The sequence below is a fragment of the Lissotriton helveticus genome, chromosome 3_1 (genome assembly GCF_964261635.1).
Source record: "Lissotriton helveticus chromosome 3_1, aLisHel1.1, whole genome shotgun sequence".
Classification (NCBI taxonomy): Eukaryota; Metazoa; Chordata; class Amphibia; order Caudata; family Salamandridae; genus Lissotriton; species Lissotriton helveticus.
In genome coordinates, this window is record NC_136061.1 from 1288329365 (window position 1) to 1288353837 (window position 24473).

Genomic DNA, 24473 nt, shown 5'->3' on the forward strand with positions numbered 1-24473 from the left:
GTGACATTAAGGGGCATATTTACAAGCCACTATCGCCACAGGAGCATCCCTTTTTTGAGCACCTTCCATTACCTCTATGAGAAAATCATGTTTTTTCACACATGAAACAGAGTTTTCTCTCAAACAAAGTTCTCTCAAATAGGGGTCATCAAATCCCAACATCAGCTTTATTCAGTGGGTTAACAAATGACCTTAGAACACACTGTAATTCCACAAATAAGTATGGTATCAGCAATTAATTAATTATATTGTGACAAAAATCCATTATCACCCTCTATATGAATTCCTTTCAGTGACCCTCAAAACTTGCCATTCACAACAGTGCATTTCAATGGGGACCATGACACTGAGTTGTGTAATGTCTGTTACAACATGTTCTCCATGTTGTGGCTAGCGAATCAAGAGGGTGTCCCTGAGGAACCTCCTATATGCCCCTTCCCTTAGATATTTTTTAATTCATTTTCAGATGCGGGGACTAAATTCCTGAGTCGTGTAATGGCTGCCACAATAAATTGTTCAGCTTGTGGTCAATCAGGATTGACTAGTCACCTTTAAAGTGACCAATCAGAGCCAATCTGGATCAAACAGTTCAAATATACCTATCTTATACCCCTTCAGGCCCATCCCGAGCACCACTTTAAACATGAATTTCTCCAAAACAGTGGAAAAGATTTACACTAAATAACAATAAGCACATTTGTAAACACAGACTGTCCTTGAGGTCGTAACCCCTTAATTGCTGCGCACGTTCAGCGGCCGACGGCACCACTACCTCCGTAGTGCTGCCGTCGGGCGTTGAACGTTCGAACCTCACCTGCACAATGGAACATCCAGCACTGGAGCTGGACGTTCCATAGCTTCTATGAGGTTAAGGCTTAATGAGTAATACTCCGTAATCAAAAATTGATGAATAATTTAAGAGTGTTTTTAACTGTTATTGATTTAAGAGTTCTTCATAGACATCTTCAAGAGACTTCAAATACAGTCTGTGTTTACTAAAATTGCCTGCAGGAACAGAAGGCTCTGGCCTATAACCCCTTTTGAGGTCAGTGTCAAAACCTTTAGAGAGCCTCTGTACCCCTCCCCTTCCTATTGTAGAGAACAATATCCACAGGTAATGTGTTCAAGGCCACCTGTTCAATAAATATTTCTTCAGTGCACTTCTGCCCTGAGTGAGTGTCCTAATGTTTTGCAGATGCTGGATGTATATATTTATAGTTATCTATATCTAAATGTATATATATATATATATATATATATATATTCACTGAAAAAACCATAGGTTATAGACCATATATAGTTAGGAATTAGCATTTACAAAACCTTGAAAATTCACTGAAAAAACCATAGGTTATAGACCATATATAGTTAGGAATTAGCATTTAAAAAACCTTATTTTACTCACACAAAACCATTGAAATTCCATATATAGTTAGTTGCACTAACTATATATCGCGCACCCGCAATCCACTGCTGATCATGTCACATATTACATCATTCATGACATGGTCAGTGACATCACTGATGACATCACTGATGACATCTCAAATGACATCACTGATGACATCATCTAGTGTCTGTGTGTTTTTGTAAAGTTTAAATATGTTTTACATATTGAAGAATGAGTGGATGTATAAGTGTCTGGATGAAGGATTTAGTAGGTGCGTGACTGACTGTATGAGTGAGTGATTAAATGTGTCTCACTGAATGCATGGGTTAGTGACTAAACTGTCTTAATTTGTGCATCATTATGTCTGTTGTTCTGTAAACTGCTGCATGTGTTGATCATTAGCTATACGAGAGGCTATATGTGTTATTAATTGGTTGCCCAAGTATTTCTATGGGAGATTGAGTTTGTGTAGGGGTGGCTGGAAGGTGTGTGACTCTATGCATAGATGTGTGAGCAGTTTATTCACTAGGTGTATGAGTTCAAGAGTGCATGTGGAAACAGCTACATGGGCAGTTGACTGTGTGCATGAGTGTATTGATGAGTGAATGGATATCTCAATGCTACATGTCATAGTAAGTACATATGTAAAACACAGTACATGTGAGAGTTGGCATATATAAATAACTGTGCATGAGAGCCACTGAATGAGTGAGTAGTTGTATCGATCATTGTGAACTTGTATCAGGGATTGTATAAGAGAGTAAATATGTGTTAGTATATGTTTCAATAAGTAAGGTGTGTTTAACTGTATAGTTGAAGAAATGGAGGTGAGATTGTTTCTTTGCATGACTGACTGGGTGTGTGAGTAACTCCATGGATGAGTGGCAGTGTGTGAGTGTCTGTATACACTGAGTGTATCTAAGGTTATATTAGAGTCTGAAGAGGTTTATCGTATTAGCACAAGAATGATGTCAAATGAGATGTCATCAGTGATGTCATCAGTGATGTCATTTGAGATGTCATCAGTGATGTCACTGACCATGTCATGAATGATGTAATATGTGACATGATCAGCAGTGGATTGCGAGTGCGCGATATATAGTTAGTGCAACTAACTATATATGGAATTTCAATGGTTTTGTGTGAGTAAAATAAGGTTTTTTAAATGCTAATTCCTAACTATATATGGTCTATAACCTATGTTTTTTTCAGTGAATTTTCAAGGTTTTGTAAATGCTAATTCCTAACTATATATGGTCTATAACCTATGGTTTTTTCAGTGAATTTCAATGGTTTTTTAATAGCAAATATCATAAGCTGTCGAATGTCAAGTACGTGGTAAGTGAAAACATTTTCGTGTTTATGCACACTGATCTGCTTTGAATGGTGCCCCCCCCCCCTCATTTCTATTAGGAGTACTCTCTCTTTGCAGATAGTGAAAGGTAGTTAACGCAGGCCTTTGCCCCCATTGTAATCCGTCGTGCCTGCTTCTCTCTCCATTTGATTGATTGTTATCCAAGTATTTACTGTTTTAGAATTAGTTCTCTTTGGTTCATTCTCTATTTACAAACAAACACAGAGTCGCAATACTCTGTTTAGTCTTTGCAGATAACGAAAAATCGTGTAAAAAAAAAGAAAAGGAATCGAGCAAAATCAGTAGGCCACTAATGGGATCTCTTTTTGACCTCGCTAAAATAGAAACATTAGGAACAACCCCTCATGACAAATACAAAACTAGTGAGATGAACTGAACTCCACACAATGATGGCTGCAAAACAGCTCGGCTCCGCCACCCACCCCGCCCAAAATAACGATAAAGAACGGCTGCCATGATTGGTTGCGGAATGACCACGACGGAGCTACGAAATGGTGCTGCTCTCATGCTAACCCCAGCTTCAGTCTGAAACATCCAGAAACACTGTAGACTACCAATTCGATCAGTTCCGGTAGCGCCCCAATGTAACCCGGTAGAGAAGAACTAGCCCTCCCCTCTTTGACTGATGGTTCTTGTTGCCTGTCCCTTCTGTTGTCATTTAACAGAACTATTTAGCCTGCTGAAAGGGGTTGTGTTCCGACCGCTGGTTGGTGGAGACATTTTGACTATATTCTGTACCTGCGTTCTCGCGTAATGCGTCATATGACGCGCCGCGTTAGCGCATCCGGAAGTCATCCGGGGCGCGCAGCGCGTAACGTAAGCATAACAAGTCATGTGACTTGTTAATAAAACTTTTCATTGGTTCATTTTACTTTTCTTATTGTAATGATGAAAGGCTTGGTCATATGACCTAAAAATTACGCTTTTCATTACTTCCGAACATTATTTTTTCTTAAATATATGTTATAATGTTCCAGGCTAATGTACTTTCCCAGAAATTTTACAACTGTCCTGCAAGTAAAATATATTCTTTTTTCGAGAAAAAGAGCGTTTCTTCGTCCCATGACGGAGCCGTTGAGCAAAAGAGGGTCGACCTGCTGTCTTAGTCGCCGATACGCCTGAATATGAGATTCTTATCGATCACTTTATGTTGCAGGAATAGAAAACACAACAGCCCTTGACCATTTATCTTTACTGCGTTCCTTCGTATTATACCTTTTACCCTTCATGTAATTGGTCTGCTTTATTTCACTTGCCTTTTAATGATTCTAAAACAGTCACTATTATTAAAAACTTTACCAATGTATATACTACTACCATGTTTTCTTTTAAAAACCTTTATTGTGAAAATTTCATTATACAAATACGAGCCTATAACCACGTGGGCCTGCCACAGAGCAAACTGTAATCGTATATGATGAATAGACATTTACACTGTAGAGGAACGTAACGGGCGGGCCATTAGGTTGCAAGAACTAAGGTGTCTAACAGTTACGGAATCGGTGGACGTACATTTTATAATTAAAATACGACAGGGCCAGTTACAATAAAATTATCTAGATATACATTTGCGGGCAAGTACCATGGGTGACTTTAATTCGAACTTTCAACAGTACAGTAATCAATAACACATCAGAACTTAATATCAATAGGGATGTCGAAATATTCAATCAATTCTCGTCCCCGCCCGCCATGTGCTTCAAAACTGCATACGTATCTCGTGATTTCAAGGTTCTGCAACCAGTACACAACAAGGAGTTACGAGTCCCATTTATTCCGGCGCCATTTTGGGCGAGGACGGGCAGGTCCAGGATATAGTCAAAATGTCTCTACCAACCATCGACTATGATGATGTTCATATGCTGTATTTATTAGAGTAACACTCATCTGTCCACATGAAATTAATTTGCCACAATCTAAACATGTCATTTTAATCTTTCCAAAGTTCTTCTAAATATTTGGGACCGTTTCCCTTGCCTCTGAAGCTCTCAGTGCCACTTCTTTGATGAATGTACTAGCAGGTCAGGGGTTCTCCTCCAAATCTCTCTTTTATGCAGCACTATAATTAATTGGTGCCACCTCTCCATATGACGATGCATGGTATAGTTACCACAACTATATTTTTTTTCGGTTCCTCTGGAGAGTTCATCGTGGCAGATGAAGCGTGTAACGTACCGGGCATTTACCTTTTTTTGCATGTACAGGAAAGGAAAAAAAAATCGAGCGTCCGAGTTCTAAGGTGTCCCAGGGCCATTTTAGTGGACCAGGCCCAAATCCAAAGAACAGGCCGCCATTTTGAGAGTCCTCTTGCAGCCGCCTGTCGCTGTAGCATCAAGAGCAGCCGAAACTCAGCTGAATGGCAACTGAAACGGTAAAGGGGCGCCCCACTACAGCAGACGAGCCTCCACCTAGGAAGGCCCATTCACGCCGGCTCCCCCACCCTTCGGGCACCCCACGCCGTTATTCGGAGCAGTATTGTAGGATGGCCACACCAGTGCGGCAACTTGCTAGACATCACCTCGGTGGTAACCGAATCTCAACGCCTTGTGGTGTCTCCTATTCAGAAAACATTGTTATGCTGCCTTCGACCTATTTGCCGCAAGTGCGCACACAACTCAACTGCATAGCTTGCTAGACACCACCTCGGTGCCATCCGGATCTTGGAATGTCAGCGCCTTTTGGTGTCTTCTCTTCAGAAAATATTGTTGCGCTGCCTTTGGCCCCATTCGCACATCGGTCCGCTACTGACGCCATCTCACAGGCTAATGGGGCGCCCCACGCCGAGTTTCAGCATTGTAGAATAACCACACCAGTACAGCAACTTGCGAGACATCACCTCGGTGCCATCCGGATCTCGGCGCCCCACTGCAGATGAAGTGCCTCTCAACTATGAAACCACCACGGTGACATCCGGATCTTGGCGCGTTGTGCTGCCTTCGGCCTATTCGCACATCGGTCCGCTACTGACGCCATCTCACAGGCTAATGGGGCGACCCACGCCGAGTTTCAGCATTGTAGGATGACCACACCAGTACAGCAACTTGCTAGACATCACCTCGGTGCCATCCGGATCTCGGCGCCCCACTGCAGATGAAGTGCCTCTCAACTATGAAACCACCACGGTGACATCCGGATCTTGGCGCGTTGTGCTGCCTTCGGCCTATTCGCACATCGGTCCGCTACTGACGCCATCTCACAGGCTAATGGGGCGACCCACGCCGAGTTTCAGCATTGTAGGATGACCACACCAGTACAGCAACTTGCTAGACATCACCTCAGTGCCATCCGAATCTTGGCATCTCAACGCCTAGTGGTATCTTCCATACAAAAAATATTGTTACGCTGCCTTTGGCCCCATTCGCACATCAGTCCGCAACTTAGACATCACCTCGGTGCCATCCGGATCTTGGCATCTCAGCGCCTTGTGGTGTCAGTCAGAAAATATTGTTGCGCTGCCTTTGGCCCCATTCGCACATCGGTCCGCTACTGACGCCATCTCACAGGCCAACGGGGCGCCCCACGCCGACTTTCAACATTGTAGGATGGCCACAGAAGTGCGACAACTTACTAGACACCACCTCGGTGCCATCCGGATCTTGGCGCGTTGTGCTGCCTTCGGCCTATTCGCACATCGGTCCGCTACTGACGCAAACTCACAGGCCAACGGGGCGCCCCACGCCGACTTTCAGCATTGTAGGATGGCCACACCAGTGCTGCAACTTGCTGGACACCACCTCGGTGCCATCCGGATCTTGGCGCGTTGTATTGCCTTCGGCCTATTCGCACATCGGTCCGCTACTGACGCCGCCTCACGTGCCAACGTATTTTCTCCGCATTTTATACCCTATGCCGCATAACAGGTCATGTGACTTGTTTATAAAACTTTTCATTGGTTCATTTTACTTTTGGTTTCCTAATGATGGAAGGCTTGATCATATGACCTAAAAACAACACTTTTCATTGGATGAAAACTTTTTTTCCCCCCAAACGATGAAAGCCCCACCTTGTTTCTGGATGTTTCAGACTAAACTGGCGTCAGCATGAGAGCACCACCATCTCGTAGCTCCGTCGTGGTCATTCCGCGAGCAATCATGGCAGCCGCTCCCCACCAGAAGCCTGCAGGAGTCGGGGCCCCCAAAACTTTTGATGAATTCTCAAGGCGGAGGGGACGCTTTCGAGAATGGGGTCCAAGACCTAGCAGACAAGCGTCCGATTTCCAAGGTGTCCCAGGGCCATTTCAGTGGACCACGCCCAAAAAGGAAAGAGCCTGCCGCCATTTTGAGAGTCCTGTGGCAGCCGCCTATCGCTGCACCGCAAGAGTGGGCGCAACTCAGCTGAATGGCGGATTTTGACACAGTGGACCAAAAGCGGACGGAATGGCAACTGAAACGGTAAAGGGGCGCCCCACTAAAACAGATGAGACTCCACCTGGAGAGGCCCGTTCACGCCGCCTCCCCCGGGGCGCCCCACGCCGTTATTCAGAGCAGCATTGTAGGATACCAAAACCAGTGCGGCAACTTACTGGACATCACCTTGGTGCCATCGTTCTGCTGCCTTGGAACTATTCGCACAACAGTTTGCTACTGATGACCCACCCCCCGCGACGCCCCACGCCGTTATTTGCTGGATGGCAACTTACTAGACATCACTTTCGTGTCATCTAGATTTCGGCGCGTTCTGCTGCCTTGGAACTATTCGCACAACAGTTTGCTACTGATGACCCACCCCCCGCGACGCCCCACGCCGGAAATCTGGAAGTTGTGCTGCGTTGGGACTATTCGCACAGCCGACCGCTACTTCGTTGTTTTTCCCTAAAAATGTTTATATGTTATTACTATTTTTGTTTTCTTGTATATATTTATAAATTATTAAAGTTTTATAATCTTACTACTTTGTCGGAGTGCTATATATTTTTAATGTGACACATAATTGTAAAAACTTTGATGTACAAAGAGTCATCCCTGGAATCTTCCGCTTCACGCTCGGTCCCCTCCCCAATCACAATACAGGATGGTTTTCAGATAATAGCAACGCTTCTGCTGTGACGGATCTCATCGAGTGTGGGCCTTGATCTACTATAACTCCTTTGAAGAGGGGTGATTCTTTACAGCTGTGGCCATAAACTACATCTGCAGGGCTAGCTGATAGCCTAGGACCGGCCTGGACAATCGGACACAGAGGAAAAGGAGTGTCAGAGGGTGCGGTAGTGAATAGGGCGAAAGGGAGGTGTCGGGCGGGCACAGGGTGTGATTCTCAGGGAAGAGCAGCGCAGATGGGGGGAGGTTTATTACCCATGCATAAGACAGAGAGCGGGGGTGACCACTGCCTGGGTGAGATGCTTGCGAGGGTGGGGAGCCATGCTAAGGATCGACAGCGTGCACAGAGTGGGTCTGGTCAAGGCATCTAAAATGGCTGCCGTGCACGACAAAAGTGTGGCATTTGAAAAAAGACAAGATGGCGCACACAATGTTTTTCAACAATTCCTGATTTCCTTCGAATCGAACGTTAACAGACGTTGGGGCATATTACCAAAGTTAAGCGATATTTATCCCTAACGATGCATTGCAAAGATTTTTTTACCGTCAGAAATTATCGCAGATAAACCTTGCTATTATCAAGGTTTATCGCAAATACGATAAAAAACGACCGCAATGCATTAATATCGCTGAAAACTCAGCGATATTCATGCATTACCGAGCTAATGCTCTTAGCCATGTTATCCACCTCCCATTGGATAACATGGCTAAGAACTGCTCAGGGCAGCTGTTACTTTTTGGAGATATTCGCGCTTATCTCGAATATTTCCAAAAGTTGATAATAGGAGATAGCGATGTTAGCGACTGTTTCCAGTCGCTAACATCTTGGCATGCCCACTTTGCATGTCATTAGTGATAAATATCACTCACATGCAAAGTGGGACCCAAGATGGTCGCTATCTCCTACTAGCCGTCGCTAACTGGTGTTAGCAACAGCTAGGTAATACAGATATAATTTTATCTCCGCGAAGCGGAGCGCTGTTACAGATATATATCTTGTTTTTGAACGTTAATTTCTCAAAATGCACTGAAGCACATATATTGAGACATAGCAAAGGCACATCGGGCTACCAGTCCCTAATATTTTACCAAGTTTCGTGCAAATCCATTCAGCCGTTCGATTATTATTATTATTTTTTTTTTTGCCCCGCGGGGCCCTTTTAAAACCTCCACATCAAACCTAGGGGGTCAGCGAGGATCTACTATGCCCCCTTATGGTCATTTGCCCCTTCGCTTTGGCCTCCTCTTGTCTCTCGATCCTACCGAGAGACAAGATGGCGGCCGCTACGTACTGTTTGGAATGTTTACAGACACCGGAGAGCCAATCAGCTTCGCTTCGCAAAGCTCCGTAACGCGAAAAGTACGCGAAGCGGTGCGCTGTTACAGATATATATCTTTTTTTGAACGTTAATTTCTCAAAATCCACTGGAGCACATATATTGAGACCTAGCAAAGGCACATCGGGCTACCAGTCCCTAATATTTTACCAAGTTTCGTGCAAATCCATTCAGCCGTTCGATTATTATTATTTATTTATTTTTTTGCCCCGCGGGGCCCTTTTAAAACCTCCACATCAAACCTAGGGGGTCAGCGAGGATCTACTATTCCCCCTTATGGTCATTTGCCCCTTCGCTTTCGCCTCCTCTTGTCTCTCGATCCTACCGAGAGACAAGATGGCGGCCGCTACGGACTATTTGGAATGTTGACAGACGCCGGAGAACCAATCAGCTTCGCTTCACAAAGCTCCGTTGCGCGAAAAGTCCGCGTCCTGGGCCGCTGCCCAGTCCGCTGTTACAGATATATATCTTTTTTTAAACGTTAATTTCTCAAAATCCACTGCAGCACATATATTGAGACCTACAAAAGGCACATCGGGCTACCAGTCCCTACAATTTTGCCAAGTTTCATGCAAATCCATTCAGCCGTTCGGGCTAAAAGTGAGGCCAACCGCCCTATGGAAATTAACATGGGAAAAACGCGTTTTGGGACCCCCCTTTTTTCTCGGCCCCCCCTTGACGAACCCCCCCAAAATTTTCAGGGGCTGCTCAGAAACAAAATGTGCCATTTTCCTGAAAATTTCAGCCAATTCCGTCCACAAACGCCAAAGTTATTAGACATAGAATTTTCAAAAATCCCATAGAGAAAAAATCCTAACTATATATACCTACTGGCGACCGCCAGTAGGTAATATATATATATATATATTATGGGACTTTGAGTGTTGGCCTACTGATGGGTGTGTGTTCAGGAATAACTGGGACATTGCACTTTAAGAGGACACACCTTTGAGAAAAGCATAAAGCTGAAACGCGTCAGGTGCCTCTATCATGTGACCGCCTGAGCCAATAGCAATAAAAGCACCTTTTTCCAGGAACCTGGTTTTGGCGCACTCTTTGTTTGGATTGTTACTGCGGAAATCGCTGTCTTCCGCATCTGCCAAGACCCCCTGCAGGGTTGGGGGCCCCCGACGACAGCATCTTTCCTTATATATGTATATATATATATATATATATATATATATATATATATATATATATATATATATATATATATATATATATATATATATATATATATATATATTGCTGTTAGGTTTCCCAAGGGAAAAGTAAAACGCACTCACCCGTCTTGGTGTGTTTGACAGCGGTTTATTTAGCAACCCAAACCCAACGCGTTTCGCTTTCTTCCAAAAGCTTGCTCACGGGATGTTGAGCAGGTTTCTAAGTCCTCCTTTTAAACACAGCATCATGTGATTTCCTGTTTACGCTGCAAGTGCATTATGGTTAATGTAGTGTTGCAAAAAAAAAAACAAAAAAAAACGATGTTACATCATTGTTCATCACATTCGTAGTTAACAAATATAACTATACCCTGCGTGATGAACAATGATGTAACATCGTTTATTTTTTTTTTTTTGCAATTGCATTTCAAAAGAAATAACAGACACTTGCAAAGTAATGTTACAAACTCACCAAAGAGCTTCAAATGTCTGCATACTAAAGACTATCCCCCACTACCCTTCCCTTTTCTTTCCAGTTTACACAAAAAAATATAAGCAGACTGGTGACGACAATGTAGTGTAAACTACATTAACCATAATGCACTTGCAGCGTAAACAGGAAATCACATGATGCTGTGTATAAAAGGAGGACTTAGAAACCTGCTCAACATCCCGTGAGCAAGCTTTTGGAAGAAAGCGAAACGCGTTGGGTTTGGGTTGCTAAATAAACCGCTGTCAAACACACCAAGACGGGTGAGTGCGTTTTACTTTTCCCTTGGGAAACCTAACAGCAATAAATAACGATATGCCCAGTCGTAAAAACTGCACCACGCCCTGATAGATGAGCGCCGACACCGAATTGGGCAACAACAGCTTCATAGAAACAAAACGGAGTGTCTGGCAGCCTTCGCGATCAAAAATGCAATGCTAAAGATAACCGTGGTGAAATCACATTGAAGAGAGAGAGGCGCGCCGCGCACTGGATCGTGCTGACTGGGGACTACAAGCGTATAATTCCTTCATACAAAACTCCTCGTAAATCGAAGGAAAAACAGAGTGGATTACCTGACTTCACGAGGATAATCAACGAAGCTCGTATTACAGCTTATAGACTATTCCCAAGCACCACCCTTCACAGAGTCTACAACGCAGGTTCTGACCTACGGAACCACACAGACTGAAAAATTCAATCTCTCGCATCTCATTGAGAGGCACGCAGTGCCCACAACCACAGGATTTCTAGCAGTAATATCGCGGAAGTGAGCGCCCCCGAGAGATAGGAATAAATCTCTTCGAGCACACCCAGTTCCCATCCAAACCCACAACGAAGGGTCACAAGGGGAAAACAGTCGCGCAGTGACAAGATACTTTCACTCACGCACCTCTGGGATAGATGCAAGGGGCCCGTCTGGAAGGACAGCGGTTTTGAAATAATTGAAATAATAAACGCAACCATGGAGCATAGAGAGGCACAGAGAATAGCAGACATAGAGGAATTATTCTCTGGTGTTACACCCACAACTACACGCAGGGAAAGGGGTCAGGCACCTTTACCTAAGAACAACAATAGAGATAAATTAAGATTCTGGGAACGACTCTCCAAACGTGAGATTAACAAATGGTGGGAGCTCCTCACTCTGAAAAAATATGTTGAAGTAAGACGGATACCCAGAGGACTACGCCTCACACTCATGCCCAGCCATCAAGACACAACATCTGAACTCCTGCAGGACTGGGGGGAACACCTACTGAACTCCTCCATGGGCCTAATGACAATACTGATCAAACACCTGGAAAAGACGGTGAAACAGATAAAGGAAGAACTAACAACACTTGAACTTGAAGTAGACTCACTGACATTGGATGAAGACCTACAGAAATTGAAAGTAGACATCATCAAAAATCTGGATAGACATGAAGGAAGGGTGAAAATGCGGAAGCAATTCAAATTTCTACGTGACAAGGCAGACTTTGAAGAAGGACGCATTTTCACATTTGGCAGGAAACCAGAAAAGGAAAAGAAATCTAGTCAACGCCAAACAGAATCAGCAGAGGAGACCTCCAGTTTTGACTCACTCTCCAGTATAGAAGTGAGTGAAACAGAGGGAGCAGCAGCAACACCAGCACAGATGGGAAAAAACCCCAACTTTTTAATCGAGATGAGAGATGCGGTGGAAAGCCGCAAAAAGAAAACCGAACAACCCACGAGGGGAAGAGGGAGAGGAAGAGGAGGCCGAGGACGGGAAAAAGGAGACAAACGAGAAGAGGCCACAGGGGGAAACACAACCCCACAAGAGAATACGTGGTCAAGGAATCGCCTCAGACAACCGCGCAAGTAAAGACAATAGAACCAACGGCGCAAGAACTGAATATCATCAATCTCTCACAGAGACAACTGACAGAAATTGAAAGCAATATCCTCACAAGAGGCCTCAACTTTTGTCCTACCACTCACATTAACACAACCGAAGTAAGGATCGATATCTACAAATATGCAAGAAAACTCAAATTGGCAAAGTTCCATGCGGAAAAGGCCAAGAAAGAAACAAAAAACCCAACAGGCAACCAACCTGGACAATTATTGGTAGAAGACCTAGATAGCCTCAACACACTTGTCACCATGGGAGCGACCTCATTATCCCAGGAAGATGAAGCAACCAGGATCTTGGAAGATGAACTGCCCATCCAGGGAGCCAGTGAGAGTGGCCTACGAACAAAATCCAAATACAATCCACAACTTGCTCCAGGAAACAAAATAGATCTTTTCCAAGAGCTAATAGTTGATGAGCTTTACAAATTACAACCAAATAAAAACAAACCAAATCTTACGAAAATACAATTGAAACATCTGAAACAACTGGAAGGGGACCAAAGTATCGAAATAAAACCAGCAGACAAAGGTGGTAATATTGTTATTATGGACAAGAAGGCATATGCGGCAGAAGCACAACGCCAACTGGGAGACACAAATTACTACATGGTACTAGATCACAATCCCATGAAGGAATTCCAACTGGAACTGCAAAAAAAGCTTGCAACGTGGCATGCACAAGGCCTCATTGACGACCTGGAACGCAAGTATCTAGATAACAAAAACCCAGTGACACCCACTTTTTACCACCTACCTAAGGTTCATAAGGACAAACATAACCCTCCAGGAAGACCGATAGTGTCAGCCAAAAATTCACTTATGGAACCAATATCAAATTACATTGACAAATTCTTGGCACCATTAGTGAAACAGCTACCAGCGTACCTGAAGGACACAACGGATCTCCTACAAAAATTGGAAACAGTAATTTGGTCACCTAATTACTTACTCATCACGATGGACGTTGTGTCACTTTATACAAATATTGAACACAACATAGGATTACAGGCCTGTAACTTCTTTCTAGCCAAACGCAACATCCAATATAAAGAGCACAACACAATGCTAATTGAGATGATTCTACTCTGCCTAACCCAAAACATCTTTCTATTCAACAGAAAACTATACAAACAGACAAAAGGCTGTGCCATGGGCTTTTCGTTTTCGCCCAACTACGCGAACCTCACAATGGGATGGTTTGAACAGCATTTAGCATGGCACACAAGTAACTACCAATGGAACAGAAAGATAATTACGTGGCTTCGATTCATCGATGACCTACTAATCATCTGTAACGGTTCAGAGCAAGAGTTTGAAACATATTTCGAGAAATTGAACAACACGGACACAAATTTGAAATTCACAAAGGTCAGCAGCGCGGAGAGGGTGATATTTCTGGACACGGAAATCTATATCAAAAATGGATGCATCCAAACTACCTTGCATAGAAAGAACACAGCAACAAATTCAATTCTCCATGGAGAGGGCTTCCATAATACCAAACTGAAATGGAGCATCCCATATGGGGAATTTCTACGCTTCAGGAGAAACTGCTCAGAAGATGAGGAATTTTACAAACACAGCAAGGATGCAGTGAGCAGATTTAAAGCAAGGGCATACCCTAAAACAGCAGTGGAAAAAGGCCTAAAAAGAACTTTGTCACAGGATCGGAAACAAATCCTGCACAAACAAGAAATCCAGCCCAGTAAGACGGACACGATCCGGCTAATCACGACCCACAGTGCTGAAAATAACAAACTGACGAAAATCATACAAAAACACTGGCCTATCCTAAAAACAGATCCCACACTGAAGCAGATCATAGGCGATCATCCGAACATCACCTACAGACGCACAAAAAATCTGGGAGACTGTCTGGTTAACAGCCACTACATTGAAAAACCAAAAATAGACTGGATGCAACGAAAAGGATTCTATCCTTGTAGACACTGTAAAGTATGCAAAATCGCTATCGCTACGAAAGAAATTGAAATCAGAAGGGGAACAAAATGGACAATACCACAACATCTGACATGTAAGAGCACCTTTGTGGTCTACCTGATCGAATGCCCCTGTAACCGCAGATACATAGGGAGCACCACCTTCGAAGCCAAAAAACGCATACTGGAACACACAAGAGCAACAACTAACAAAGACCGGTCATATGCAGTGGCGAAGCACATGGAACAGGCACATGACAGCAATTGGGAATTACTGAGATACTGTGCCATAGAACAGGTCCCACAACCAGACAGAGGAGGTGACCGCCACAAAATCCTAAGACGCAAGGAATCGAAACACATTGTCAACTTCAGAACCTTGGAGCCCAGGGGGCTCAATCTCACGGAAGAACTTTATGTACATCTCTAATGGCACCACAGATAACATAAGACCTGACTCATTGCAAACTAGCCCACCAGAGAGAGGGTTAACAATTCTATCACTCGTAGTTAACAAATATAACTATACCCTGCGTGATGAACAATGATGTAACATCGTTTTTTTTTTTTTTTTTTTTGCAATTGCATTTCAAAAGAAATAACAGACACTTGCAAAGTAATGTTACAAACTCACCAAAGAGCTTCAAATGTCTGCATACTAAAGACTATCCCCCACTACCCTTCCCTTTTCTTTCCAGTTTACACAAAAAAATATAAGCAGACTGGTGACGACAATGTAGTGTAAACTACATTAACCATAATGCACTTGCAGCGTAAACAGGAAATCACATGATGCTGTGTATAAAAGGAGGACTTAGAAACCTGCTCAACATCCCGTGAGCAAGCTTTTGGAAGAAAGCGAAACGCGTTGGGTTTGGGTTGCTAAATAAACCGCTGTCAAACACACCAAGACGGGTGAGTGCGTTTTACTTTTCCCTTGGGAAACCTAACAGCAATAAATAACGATATGCCCAGTCGTAAAAACTGCACCACGCCCTGATAGATGAGCGCCGACACCGAATTGGGCAACAACTGCTTCATATATATATATATATATATACAGATATATATATATATATAGATATATAGATATATATATTAAAAATCACAGTCCTGATGAAAGACGTCCTCTTCAAACGGGAAATCAGGTATGGACCACTCAGCAGTTTCAATTATGCAGTGCTTTCTTGTGCGTTCAGCAACATGACACCTTTCGACCGGGTTTCCCCAGTCTTGATTATATATATATATGCCTAGTATGTCCATGTCTCAAAATCTATATAGGCAGTACTATACATCCCACGAAACGCAGAATTCTGGAACATGCTCGTGCAATCGAGAACAGGGATCCCTCGAATCCAGTAGTGAGACACTTCTCTCAGTTCCATAATAGTGATCGTAATCTCTTGAAATTTTTCTGTATTGACCATATTCCAAACAGCGAACGTGGTGGAAACAGGGAATTGAGACTACGTAGACTCGAGTCTAGGTATATAATTGATTTACGCACTGCAATTCCGTTTGGTCTCAACACTGAAAAAGAACTTTACATACACTTAGGGTGAACAAGCATTTACTGTAAGTAGGTAGAGGGAATACTGCCAATACTTTAATGGTATCGGGCTGCTGTAAAAGATATTAATGAAACAATAATTGTATTTATGAGTTTAATTGATTATACTTTTTAGATATATTTTGGTTGTAGTCTGCAAAAAATTATGTTATATTGATTGTCGGACTAGATATAATAATAGGAGTTGTATGAGAACTTGGCGTGATTAATTGCCCATCCAGGGCTCAATTTTTTTTGTTTTTTCTAAAAACAGTGCTTAAATGTGGTATTAATTGTTATACCAAGATGAATTCTTCCTTGAATTAATTATGCTAAATACGAGGAATATTGTATATATATGCACTCCAACATGGCGCCTAAAATGAAGGTGAAGTTGTAATCCATGTCAATTGTGGCGCCGGTAATAATGCAATGTTTGTACATAAAATGGCGCTCATTTACTTTGCACAAAAACACAGCAGGAAGAAGGCGCGCACGCCGAAACGCGTCCTGTGCGACTGTTTGCTGAATGAAAAATAATTAGAATCAAAACGATATATATATATATATATATATATATATATATCAACATGAAAGTTTGCCACTTATGAAGACGCCGACTCGCAGTGAAGTTAAAAGCCTTTAATGGAGGACCAACATCATGCAGTGGCAAGGTCCCGGTCCAAATATCAGGAAGCCTAACGCGTTTCAAACACAGGCGTGTTCTTGTTCACAGGCAGGCAGAAAATGTCAGCAAACCAACTGGGGAACATCTGATAATCGTTCCAAGTGTATTCTTTCAGTAACGGCCGCTGTACATCCCCATAATCAGCCATTGTATTACCCAAGTGGTTGGAAGGGCGGATGCTTACTGCAGACGCTGCATAGTTCAATGTCACACCACACGGCCTTCGCTGCTCCTTTGTGCTCGGAATGTGGAATGTGCCGAACTTGGGTAATACAATGGCTGATTATGGGGATGTACAGCGGCCCTTACTGAAAGAATACACTGGGTGAACTACAAGCACCAGCATGCTCTCTTGCATACGCCCACAAGGGCGGTACTTGGAACGATTATCAGATGTTCCCCAGTTGGTTTGCTGACATTTTCTGCCTGCCTGTGAACAAGAACACGCCTGTGTTTGAAACGCGTTAGGCTTCCTGATATTTGGACCGGGACCTTGCCACTGCATGATGTTGGTCCTCCATTAAAGGCTTTTAACTTCACTGCGAGTCGGCGTCTTCATAAGTGGCAAACTTTCATGTTGATGTTAAGCGGCCTGCCCGGTCGCGAAGACGCCCCGCTGTGATTCTACAGTGCCGGTGTTCGGCACATTCCGAGCACAAAGGAGCAGCGAAGGCCGTGTGGTGTGACATTGAACTATGCAGCGTCTGCAGTAAGCATCCGCCCTTCCAACCCACTTGGGTAATACAATGGCTGATTATGGGGATGTACAGCGGCCCTTACTGAAAGAATACACTGGGTGAACTACAAGCACCAGCATGCTCTCTTGCATACGCCCACAAGGGCGGTACTTGGAACGATTATCAGATGTTCCCCAGTTGGTTTGCTGACATTTTCTGCCTGCCTGTGAACAAGAACACGCCTGTGTTTGAAACGCGTTAGGCTTCCTGATATTTGGACCGGGACCTTGCCACTGCATGATGTTGGTCCTCCATTAAAGGCTTTTAACTTCACTGCGAGTCGGCGTCTTCATAAGTGGCAAACTTTCATGTTGATGTTAAGCGGCCTGCCCGGTCGCGAAGACGCCCCGCTGTGATTCTACAGTGCCGGTGTTCGGCACATTCCGAGCACAAAGGAGCAGCGAAGGCCGTGTGGTGTGACATTGAACTATGCAGCGTCTGCAGTAAGCATCCGCCCTTCCAACCCACTTGGGTAATACAATGGCTGATTATGGGGATGTACAGCGGCCCTTACTGAAAGAATACACTGGGTGAACTACAAGCACCAGCATGCTCTCTTGCATACGCCCACAAGGGCGGTACTTGGAACGATTATCCGATGTTCCCCAGTTGGTTTGCTGACATTTTCTGCCTGCCTGTGAACAAGAACACGCCTGTGTTTGAAACGCGTTAGGCTTCCTGATATTTGGACCGGGACCTTGCCACTGCATGATGTTGGTCCTCCATTAAAGGCTTTTAACTTCACTGCGAGTCGGCGTCTTCATAAGTGGCAAACTTTGATGTTGATGTTAAGCGGCCTGCCCGGTCGCGAAGACGCCCCACTGTGATTCTACAGTGCCGGTGTTCGGCACATTCCGAGCACAAAGGAGCAGCGAAGGCCGTGTGGTGTGACATTGAACTATGCAGCGTCTGCAGTAAGCATCCGCCCTTCCAACCCACTTGGGTAATACAATGGCTGATTATGGGGATGTACAGCGGCCCTTACTGAAAGAATACACTGGGTGAACTACAAGCACCAGCATGCTCTCTTGCATACGCCCACAAGGGCGGTACTTGGAACGATTATCAGATGTTCCCCAGTTGGTTTGCTGACATTTTCTGCCTGCCTGTGAACAAGAACACGCCTGTGTTTGAAACGCGTTAGGCTTCCTGATATTTGAACCGGGACCTTGCCACTGCATGATGTTGGTCCTCCATTAAAGGCTTTTAACTTCACTGCGAGTCGGCGTCTTCATAAGTGGCAAACTTTCATGTTGATGTTAAGCGGCCTGCCCGGTCGCGAAGACGCCCCGCTGTGATTCTACAGTGCCAGTGTTCGGCACATTCCGAGCACAAAGCATTTGTGGTGCTCGAGTGCTTCTTACCTGTTTGGACACTCCCCAAAGAGCGTGAATATATATATATATATATATATATATATATATATATATATATATATATATATATATATATTTATAACGCAAATGTTAAAGTGATGTTACATGCACCATTTATAGTTTACTGAGCTAACTATAACTTGTACCTCTGCCATCCACTGCTTAACATCGTATGTATTACACCACTCATGACATGTTAAATGACTTCATTGATGAGCTGTGTGAGGACTGCACTGGGTCCTGCTGGAGTACCACAGTGCTCTTTGAATAAAAATATTTTGTAACATTTTTGTTTACCTTGGGGGAATCCATAAGGGCCAGGGGCTTAGGGTGTCTCCACCCTGCTCCCTTGTACCTTTTTTCCACTTGCTGAGGACAAGGGTACTGAGTCTCCATGTCCTGTAATGGTGACTGCAAAATGTGTTTTTTTTATTTGTGGCCAGCAAATCAAATTTTTTCTCCCCGCTGGAACAAAAAGAGAGAAAAGGCTCTCTTTGCTAATCAGAAACCTTTCGTTTTTTTAATTCATGATTCCGTAGGGCTCCCTATCCAGATATTCTTCTTTTCTATTCCTATTTACACTATACTAAGCGCCTCTTTAAATGCAAATTTCTAAACATCAGCTGAACAAATTTACACCAAATTACAAATAGTACACATTCTGAGTAAAGTTATAAATGTTTGCAACATTTGATGTGATTCCGCACATCTGCTTAATTTTTTTCTCTATTGCTTTCAAAATTTCCCATAAGAATTAACATGGCCACTGCTTGACTGAACCCAGAAAGGAGTAGAGGTAGAAGAATTTTCTTTCTTGAAAAGTTGTAGAAGATGATGTGTTGGAAAAACTACGGATAACCTTGGGAAAGCACTATCCATGAGAGCCTGCTTAATGAAGAGTAACATAAAGGACAAACCTCGAAAACCTAGTTGAGACCTAAACAAGGTTACACCAAATGTGTAAATCTGGTGGCAGATGGCGAACCCTATACAAGTTTGGACACCACTCAGTAAGAATACAGAAAAATAAGGTGGTCCTATACCTGCAAAATTGACCATCTGGTCACATCCTCGGTTGGAAGTTTGGGCGAAATCTTTAGTTTTAAATATCATGGCACATCAATATCTGTAACAAAATATAATTGCTAACAAAATATCATGAGAAAGAATATCATTGCCAAGACAATTGAGTTTTTTGTATATATTATATAATTTTCAAGATGATTGTTGCTTTTAATATAATTTTCTTTACTATAGCTGTGATTTTCTTTTTAATACATTAAATTTATTTTTGTTAATACATTAATTTTAGGTGTTAGTAGTTTAATATAATCTGTATTAATGTCTTAAAATGTAGTTTGTAATATTAAGGGCCTCATTTTGAGGTTGATAGTACATCTAACCACTTTGAAGTCCAACGCTTTCCCTACTGTTGGTTAGACTGGAGTGGGATTAGTAAAGCTTACTCCTCCAAAGTACAACGCTTTCCCTACCATTAATTAGACTGGATTGTTTGTTGTTATTGTATAAGCTTTATTTTGACAGACAATGTCATAAAAGTTGTAGAAAAACATTTAAAAATTACAAGCAAAATAAGTATAACTTACAAAAGCATAAAGCTTATGTGGACGGACAATACAATGGAATAGGCTATCAAACCCTCATCACATAACACAGTTATCGTATTCAATGTGTTAAAAATTAATACATCACATATCAATAAAAATGTATTATATTCAATACAAATAGAGTAAAAACTACATATTAATTCATCTTGATAAAAATCTTTTCAGTGGGCTCAAACAAGAGCCCTAGTTACATTTGCTGAGGGGTTTTGGACTTCCCTGCAATAGTAGCAAATATTAACACATAAGGTGCATGTGCATGAGATCTAGTTTTGTAACTTGTCCAGACAGCCTTAGAGTCATACTACAATTTAGTCACAGCCTCGTTCGGTTAGTGCTGTGCCGCTCTTGAGAGGAATTTCCCTCTAATAGGCTATGCCTGGCCAAGAAACTTTGCCACACAACAAGCAAAAAGAGGTCTGGAATCAGACCTAAGGATGCGCAGGGCTGTATAACAGTCCTGGGTTCCCAGCTGCTGACAAATCATGTTTAGCCATCTAGCTCATGAGATATTGGATGCCCGGCAGGCAAACATAACGTGGGCAACACTTTCTAATGGGGCTCTACAACCTGGTCAATCTTTAGGTGTCTCATTGCATGAGTGCCACTTCGCGGTCATCTCACGGACAGGGAGACTTCCAAACCTAAAATATATATACAACATCCTGTCCCTAGGAACCTAGATTGTATCTAAAAAAGGCTCCAGATATCTAGTTTGTGTGTGCAGATAGAATTCTATTGTTAATCTACCCACATTAGGTTTGTAGCTTTCCTGTTGTTCCACCTATTCCCAGTACAGCCGTTTAAGTTAATCTCTCCCTGGGGGTTTCTACCTATCCTAGTGAGCTTGGAGCCCAATAGCTGTCAGCATTTTCCTATCATTTGAAATCCAACCTATTTTACGACCAGTATCTAGGTGGATGATCTCGGTAAGAGCTTCAGCATAAGGAAGCAGCTCTGGGGTCCACCTAATACAAGCCCAGAAGAGTAGTGAGAGTAACCAAGCTATATCTCTAATCGACCGCCTACCCATATCCAACAATAAAGGGGTGAGGGGGACATTTTGGGGTAGCATCACCAGGTCTCTTAAACACTTGTACTAGGATCTACAGAGATCATCGGTCTTATCGAATTCCCAGACCTCTGCTCTGTAGAGGGCTGAGCTAACTACTTTAGCTTCGTAAACTTGGAGGGCAGGGGATCCCGGCCTAGTATGTGAGGAGCAGTGTTCTTTCCCCAACACTTCAGCCACACGTTTGGGCCACAACAGCATCTTTGATAGGTGGGGTCTCCATGACATTTTGTCAGAGAGTCTGCCAACTAAGTAGTCAAAGGTGTCTACCCTTTCCAGGGGTGTCCCACCCAACAATGGGCAGCTCCTGTACGACTTATGGCAGTTAAATGCCATGAATTTAGTTTTTGAGCTGTTATGGTCAGTCCCTGATTCTCGCAAAAAAGTTGAAACCTATTTAGTAGGCGCTGCAACCCGGCTGGGGCCTTAGATATCAGCAGGGTGTCGTGGGCGTACAACAGAGTTGGTACCTTGTCGCCCACCAGGTTTGGTGCATCCGCTGGATCTTCTTGCAGGAAGCTAACCACCCCATTCACAAAGAGAGGATAGGGTGGGGGTCAAAACACAACCCTGTCGGACTCCTAAGTTGACAGGGATGCGTTTTGTTAGTTTTCCTTGCGCCCCCATCTAATCTGGGCAAAGTTGCCATTGTGTAGCTGGATCAGCAATCTAAGGATGAAGGGGGGAGTGCCCATCTCATTAAGCGTCAACCACAACTTGTTTCTAGGAACCAGGTCAAAGGTAGTCTTTAAATCGATGAATGCGGGATAAAGACTGCCCTTGCCAATCACCACTACCTTCCAGTGGATAAGGAGGAGTCTAAACACCTGGTCCATTGTTCCAGTCTTTGGTCTACAACCGGCCTGGTACTGGGAGAGAATGGCCTTGTCCTCTATCCATGACTATATCCTCTGCAGAAGGACTCGGCCGAAGCCCTTCTGCAGAGCATCAATCAAACGGATGGGTCTGTAATTGGAAGGATCCTCTCTGGCTCCCTTTTTATAAATAGGGACCACCTCGGCACCCCTCCAAAACCCAGGGATGGGGCTCCACTAGCTATAGAGCTTACTAGGAGTAAGATTTAACATGCCCAGTTAGAGGGATCAGTGAGAAAAAGATTGCCTAGTAGCCCATCTGGTCCTGATGCTTTGGATGGCACTATTTTACTTATTGTGGCCTCTACCTCCGCTAGGTCAAAACACTCATCATCTACAGGGGACCAATTTAAATTGTCTGGCTCCACAGGTGGGGTGGCCTCTGATGTTCAGTAGAGTTATCTAAAATGATCTGGTTCACAGGTGGGCAGGCACCTGATTTGCTCCCCCAGGTGACTAAATTCTAAAATAAATTGGTATCCTTGGCTGAACACTCTTCATTATGTTGGATTGGAAGTAATAATATAAACCTTCCAAAATCCAATACTTTTCTAGTGTTGCCTAGAGTGAATTTGTATGTTGGTCTCAACCCTTCTTTTATGTTTACATTCACATTTGTTTGTCTTAAAAAGGTAATGGAAATGCAGCTAGCTCACCTGTGAGCAAGGCTGGTGCTACGCCAAAATGCGTTTGGTTTTGTTTCACATGTGTGCACCTGAATAAACCACTGCCTAACAAGTGACAATTTGACGGACTTATGGCATTGAAATGTGCGTCTCGCCACAGCGTGGAGAAGGTGAGGGTCTTGTGTGTACACACACACACACACACACACACACATATATAATCCATCTATCTATATGCGTCTTAGAGTCTACTACACCACACTAAAAGTAAAACCCTGGCATTATATATATATATATATATACATATATATATATATATATATATATTATATATATATATATATAATATATATATATATATATATATATATATATATATATATATATATATATATATATATATATATATATATATATATACACACACACACACACACACACATATATATATTTTATGCTGGGAGACTAAGACGCACTAACATGTTCTAGTGTCTGTCTTATGCCTATGGACTCAGGGAGAGGTCTTTTCTGTTTTTCTTTTCTTTTTTTTAAATGTACAAGGACGTTTCTCTTTTACACAGAAGCATAAAGTAATATTTGCACGTTTCCAGTAGATGCAGAATACAGTCTATTTGCTCTATCAGCCCTGGACATAAATAGATTAATTGAAGGTCAGACAACCTCCAAAGAAGGCTTGATTTCAGCAAAAATAAGGTTTATGCGGAGAAAAAGCTCTGCAGTAAAGGTCACCAAGCTCGGCAATAACAAAGAAACAGACTAGGGATAAATGCACAAAAATTGGATTAGATCTGTCCACGGGGTCCATTACAACTTAATACACTTTGATTGGATTGGCAGAGAACAGAGCATGGACTGCAGTTCTGTTACAGTGTTATACTCACCTTCAAATGCACCTGCTCACTTTTGGAAGAATCACACTGCAAATTGTTGTGTTTTAAGGCTTTGAAAGAAGATCATTGTGACCCAATGACAGAGCTAAATGTTTAACCAGTGGTTGCTTTTGGGGCCCACAGGCACAATTTATCTGGACTGGCACTAATTTTTTCTCATCGGCCATTTCTCGAGGCCAAGGGAGGGAAAAAAGGCAGAAGAGAAAGAAAGAAACACGGTGACAAATGCAGAGAGCAGATAGATACCTGCAAGAGTGAGCTAAAGGGGCAGGGAGTATTTGGTAGTTGAAAAAAGAGGCCTGAGGTGGATAACAGCCTACGGAGCCATGGTAGTTTGTTCTTCAACATGTCATAGTGCCACCAGTGGTCATCTGAGTAAAGCTTTTGGTACCAGCACTC